The sequence below is a fragment of the Podarcis raffonei genome, chromosome 8 (assembly GCF_027172205.1).
Source record: "Podarcis raffonei isolate rPodRaf1 chromosome 8, rPodRaf1.pri, whole genome shotgun sequence".
Lineage (NCBI taxonomy): Eukaryota > Metazoa > Chordata > Lepidosauria > Squamata > Lacertidae > Podarcis > Podarcis raffonei.
The window spans coordinates 14246623-14253307 of record NC_070609.1 but is presented as its reverse complement, the minus strand read 5'-3'; positions in this window follow the sequence as shown (position 1 = coordinate 14253307).

The window sequence follows — 6685 nt, the reverse complement described above, 5'->3', positions numbered from 1 at the left end:
AAGCAATTACAAAATCAAAAATACATAAAACAGGATAAAAGCAGAATTATTTTTTCTCCTTATAATCGTCACTGTAAAGGCAGAACAGACCACTTTTTCAGAGGTGTATGGGCACTTGTCCCTTAATAAAAAGTTTATCATATACCCAATCCATCTCTCATTCGGCAGGTTTAAATATTTGAACAAAACTTCTCTTAAGTCCTCATAGATGGGACCAACCAGCAAGTAGTTGGGTAAATATTTCAGAACCTTATCTCCATGTAGGGAAACTTTTTCTACAAAGGGAATCTGGCGATAGCATCCTTCAACTATGACAACTTCATACACTGGAGTCACAGCTGTAAATGCTTTCCCCCATTTGGTATTTGTGATGCAGGTTACATAGTGAGGGTGCTGAATGTATAGTTTGGCATATCAAGGTGCAGGATGGTCCCACCCATGAAGCAAGGTGTGGTGACCATCTTAGGTGGCTGGATTGATAGGGGTCGTCAGGAACATGGCCCCCCAGAGCACAGCAGGACAGTCAGCCTCAGAAATTGAGTTGAGCTAGCAAAGGGTTAACTCTGCAGACGCAAGCTGTCTGTTTGAGTTTAGAGAGGACAGCCCACCCCTCCTTCCCAGAGAATTATCTGCTTGTTCTCAAGAGGAAGAGAGGAAGTGGTGGAAGCCAGGCAACCATCAGATAAGCCAGAGTCTGAGGGGGTGTCTTCTGGGGAAGAAAGGTAAAAAAGGTAAAGCACCCCTGGACGATTAAGCAACTATGGGGTTGTGGCGCTCATCTCGCTTTCAGGCCATGGGAGTCAGCGCTTCTCCAAAGATAGCTTTCTGGGTCATGTGGCCAGCATGACTAAACCGCTTGTGGTGCAACGGGACACTGTAACGGAAACCAGAGCACACGAAAATGCCATTTACCTTCCCACCACACTTATCTACTTGCACTGGTGTGCTTTTGAACTGCTAGGTTGGCAGGAGCTAGGACAGAGCAACGGGAGCTCACCCCGTGATCGGCAAGCCCAAGAGGCTCAGTGGTTTGGACCACAGCGCCACCCGCATCCCTCTGGGGAAGAGACAGGCCAGCCATTCAGTCCCTGAATGAGGAGAGTGGAGAAGCTTTAAGAGCAATGGAAGGGAAGGAGAAGAAAGGCAGGATTTTGGCGTCATGCATACGATGTTCCAAGACCCCCAGAGGCAGACTGCCGCTTCCAGGCAATTGCTTAATTTGAGGCAGGGGAGTAGAACAGTGATGCAATATTGGGCGGAGTTCAATATGTGGTGGCAACAGCTGGAGTGGGGGGAGAAGCCCCTTGTGGCGTTGTATCGAGCCGGGCTTAATGGGGACTTACTGGATGAGCTGGCCAGGATGCGCACTCTCCTCATTAGAGAGCATGCTACAGGCTTCTCTCTGCAACTAGATCACCACGCTATGGAATGAAGGATCAGAAGGAGGGGGCCAGGCAGGCAGCCATTAAAGATGGCTGGCATTCCTGACATTTCAGTGCGAAGGTTTGGCAGTATGCCCAGAGACGAACTGGGGGAGGCAGGCACCAGACTTCAGTGGCAGAGCGAGAGAGAAGGAGAAGAGAGAGACTGTGCTTTGTCTGTGGCATGCCATGCTATGGATGTGTTTTTCTTGTAAACAAACTTGCATAAAACTGACAGAGAGTCCTTGCCGCTTATCAGGCTGCATGCCTGCCAGAGATAATTATAGGGGCAGCAGATCTGGCCTGCAAGGAATTCATTGCCCATTGCTGCTGCCACAGTGGCAGCAACAGCTGCACTCCTTAGAGACCAGATTTACACCTCCCCTCCCAAATCAGGTCACCTCTTCAGTGGGCTCTTGGAGAATTAGGAGGTGCTGCTAGTCTCCTCCATTCCTTGTTTCCTGTGGAGATTATATATATATATATCCAAAAACCCATAGAACAACTTCAGAACAAAATACAGTTAAGACAGCCAACCACAAAAGATAGAGAGAAACTGAGGTGGTCATTTTGTTTTGCCTCCAGCTTGATTATCTTTGTTTCTTTTGACCAACTAAAACTCATTGAACACAACAGGGCTAGACAGTTCTCTGCACACCCCTTGAGATTCATCTGCAGTAACAGAGGGGTCAAGTTCCCAGTCGATGCAAGCAATTTCATCCTCAATATTTTTTGCAAACAAGTCACAGCATTGACAAGTCACAAGCACCCTGCCTGGTTCCCAATGACATGCCCTCCCCATTTTCAACTTGGAGAATACCTCACCCAGCCTCTCACCCTGGGAGATGTCCACTTCTCCACTTCTCAATCTGGTTACTGGCATCAGGTTGAGATTTCCCTCACCACCACTGGCAGCACATTAAGCCTTATTTTATTTTATTTTTTCATTTTATTTTATTGTAAAAGCTCAGACCAATGCTTTCATATTATCATGTGGTTGAGATATCTTAAATTCTGAGATTTGGAGATAGCTGAATACTGTTAGTATCAGAAAATACGAAAGACACACCTATACAAAGGAAATGAGTAGAAAGAGGTATATTTAAATAGAAATAATAGCAGAGATGATGGTAATGGTGATGATGTTAGGGTCTATAAAAGAGAGAACAGCATAAAAGTAGAAAAGAGAGGAGAAAAGAAAGGGGGTAATAAGAGAAAAAGGAAAGGAAAGGAGGAAGGAAGGAGAGGGGAAATAGAAATATGGGGAAGATAGGAATGTTTCTTTGTTTAAAATGCAGATGAAAGCTGTTCGGAAGGCAGATCACTGAAGATAGGTCATAAGAGGAGATGTTATCTACAAACTTTTCATTCCTGTAGCTTATGAAAAGGACCCATCATTCTAAGAGCTTGTTCTCTTGTTGGCTTCTGATTTCTGTTCAACAAAAGGCCAAACTCCCAGAATATTGGGATGTCACCACTCTTGCTAGCCATTCTTCCCTTCAGGTCCAGGAGACACCTGTGGGTACAAAGGACATCTGGGTGACCCAGAAAGCAGGAGCTGTCTCCAGAAAAATATATCACCCAGAATGCAGAAAGAGAGCTGATGTTCTGGTTTGAATCAACACTGTATCCAAATAAGCACAAAAAGTACAGAATACATATTTATTAAATAATAATAATAATAATAATAATAATAATAATAATAATAATATAACAACAACAACAACAACAACAACAACAACAACAACAACAACAACAACAACAACAACTGTGAAGTAAGAACCCTGTTACCATCTAGGAATAAAAGATCATAGAAGAAGGTCACTTAAGAATTAGGGAACATTTGGGAAAATACATACACAGAAAACAACAAATCTGACTTAGTCTAAGCTAGTGTATTTTAACACCAATTTCTGATCCTCAAAGAGATGTGGCAACCATCAGTGAGTACACATTCATTTAAAGTACCTGTTCACTGACAATGTAGGTGTGACTAGACTGGAAGAGACATCTGGCTGACTCCCACAGAGTTCCTTAAAAAGATTGCATCCAATATGAAAGAAGAGCTTTGTGTTACAATTTCAATATCTAGGAATTTACTTTCAGTATAATATGGGATGGAAAGCGCATATCACATACTTACAAAATAAGGGCAAAGCCCTTATCTACGCTCTATTACGCTTTTTCTTTACAGAGGGGGCTATGCATGTTCCATCTGCCTTAAAAGTTTATAGTGCAAAAGTGGTTGCAACTATGGCCTATGCGGTCCCTTTATGGGGCGCTTTTGTAAACCTCATGCCTCTGGTGACATTGCAAAATCTTTTTCTCAGACGCCTTTTGAAACTACCCTCCTGTGTAAGCAACTCGGCTATTCGCTTAGAACTTAAGACCCCCTCCTTAGAGATCCTGATGTGGAGACATGCCTTTAATTACTGGCTGTCCCTTTGGCATAAATTGCCCAATTACCATTTTATTCAGTGCCTTTGGAGAGATGAATTTACCAGCCCATGGGCAACAAAAATCCATTCCAAACTGTTCTCTTATGGAATCTCTCCTTCCGATATACTAAATTTAGATCTAATTACAGCAAAAAAGGTCATCAAACAAAGATTGGAGGAGGTTGATTTGCCACAAAATCTTACTACAGGTGGAGGAACATGTTCCCCGATAAATCAGGGCATTACATTTATGTCCCAGATACCTTGATATCTGTCTACCTTATTGGTTGCGTCACATAGATACGCTTTTGTTAGAGCCAGATTTAATGTGTTCCCCTCAAATGTGCTGAGTAATAGATTTTCTAACGGTAAAACCTCTGTTTTATGCGCATGTGACAACAAATCAATAGAATCTCTTTATCATATCTTGTTTAATTGTCCTTTATATATTGTTCCCCGATCAAGGATTCTGAGTTCAATCATCTTGGAAACTGTTGCTAAACCACCTGAATTACATCTAGCCTATCTACTCCAGGACATTGACTCTTATAGAACATTACAGGTTGCCAGATTCCTGAATTCAGTTCTTTCATATAAAAGACTTCATGGAATGCTGCATGACTATTAAAAATCTAGTAAACTCTATCCACCATCTTTATATTCAAGGCCACAATATGGTACATCTAGAGATTGTATGTAACGTGAAGGAGATTATGCGTTGAAATATTTTAGTTGATATTTTAGAATGTAAAATGCTATTTTATTTATTGATTGGTTTTACCTTGTGGGCTTATAGCCGAATAAAGTATTATCTATCTATCTATCTTTTTTAAGGTCATATTAAGAGGCCAGAAGGAGCCCGGGTTTCATTTCTCTTTCTATATCTCTTCCTTCTGGTGTGGAGTTCCGTATATAGTGTTAAGGTTTAGACTTATTGTAAGTTATTGTAAGTTTATGTGAAGTCTGCTGCAACTGGATTTCTTGTGGACAGTGCCAATCCTGAATGCATTGTATATGTGACCATTGTGTTCATTTGCCTTCAGCAGCAGTAAAACTCTGCTGGATGAAATATTAATTGCCTCCGGTCTATTTTGGGGGGAATCCTGAAACGTGTTGAAGTTTTTACTCTGCTAACTATACATTGGGATCTTCTCTGGATTGATATTGAGTAGAATTTCCATGACAGTTGTGTGGGGATTGTGTATTATAACTACAAAGAACCCTGCAACGTTTCAATAAAAAATACTTAAGTTTTCATTATGTTCATTACAATACGAAATAAATGGTTATGGGGGAAAAAATGCCGGATCTCAGATCTGTTTCTTTCAAATACAAATGCAAGTATTATTTATTGGTTTAGCCAAAGAGATTACAAAAGATAAAATACATAAAAGAGGTTAAAACAAAACAAAATACATTGCACAGAGTTCATACACAGAGTCTCATATGACAGAGTTCTTACACTGGAGTTGTAGAGCTGTAAAAGCTTTTCCCCATTTGGTATTTGTAATGCTGGTTACATACTGAAGGTGAGGGGGCTGAATGAGTAGTCTGGCATTCTAAAGTGCAGGACTGTCCCAACCATGAGGCTAGGTGTGACAACCATCTTAGGCAGCTGGATCCACAAGAGCAGATCTGGCCTCCAGAGAATTCCTTGTCCACTGCTGCTGCCTCAGTGGCAGAAACAGCTGCACTGCACTCCTGAGAGACCAGATTGGCCCCTTCCCCCAAAATCAGGTCACCTCTTCAGTGGCCTCTTGGGCAATAGACAACAGGGCTAGACTGTGCTCTGCATACCCCTTGAGATTCATCTGCAGTAACAGAGGGGTCAAGTTTCCAGTGGATGCAAGCAATTACTTCCTCAATATTTTTTGCAAACAAGTCACAGCATTGACAAGTTGCAAGCACACTCCCTGGCTCCCAATGACATGCCCTCCCCATTTTCACCTTGGAGAATTCCTCATCCAGCCACTCACCCTGGGAGATGGCCACTTCTCCACCTCTCAACCTGGTTACTGGCACCAGGTTGAGATTTTCCTCTGGGCCCAAGCACACATGCATATTGTATAAAGGTGCAAAACCCTTCTTTCACACTCTGTGAAACATAAATGCACCTGCTTGTGACTCCCGAGCCTTCCCTGATATCCTTCCCCTTCCCCCTTTGTTTTGACAGATCACGGGAGGCTCGGGAGTAACGGGCGAATGGCCGTTGCCCAGAAGGGGCCAGCCTGGGAGTGCAGTTGGCTCTGGTTGGTTTCAGGAGCTGCTTGCTGTTTGCTGACGTGGTGCCACGGCAGAGAGCAACTCCTGAAGCCAGCCAGAGCCAACTGTGCTAATAGGCTGGCTCTGGGCAACATGTCTTGGGGAAGCCTTGCCAAGGAGCACATTTGACCAGACAGGCAGAAGTGTGATTAGCACAGAAATCATGATTTTAAATATGAGATTTCCTGAACTCATCCAGCTCATCTCTCCTGAAATTGAACTATAGCCCAGGGCATGACAACCGGTCTGTCTGTCTCTCCTAGATGCCTTCAGACAGGGTGCCATAGACAGTGTCCCGTCCCCCAAATTCCACGGACTGAGCAACCTGGCAGCACTTGTTTAAGGATAATACCGCCTGTCAATTGCTTATGCCCAACCCCTCAGAGTTTGATGGATGATGTCATATGATAAAATAGAAGGAGGAGGGTTTGGATTTGATGTCCAGCTTTATCACTACCCTACAGAGTCTCAAAGCGACTAACAGTCTCCTTTCCCATCCTTCCCCACAACAAACACTCTGTGAGGTGAGTGAGGCTGAGAGACTTCAGAGAAGTGTGACTAGCC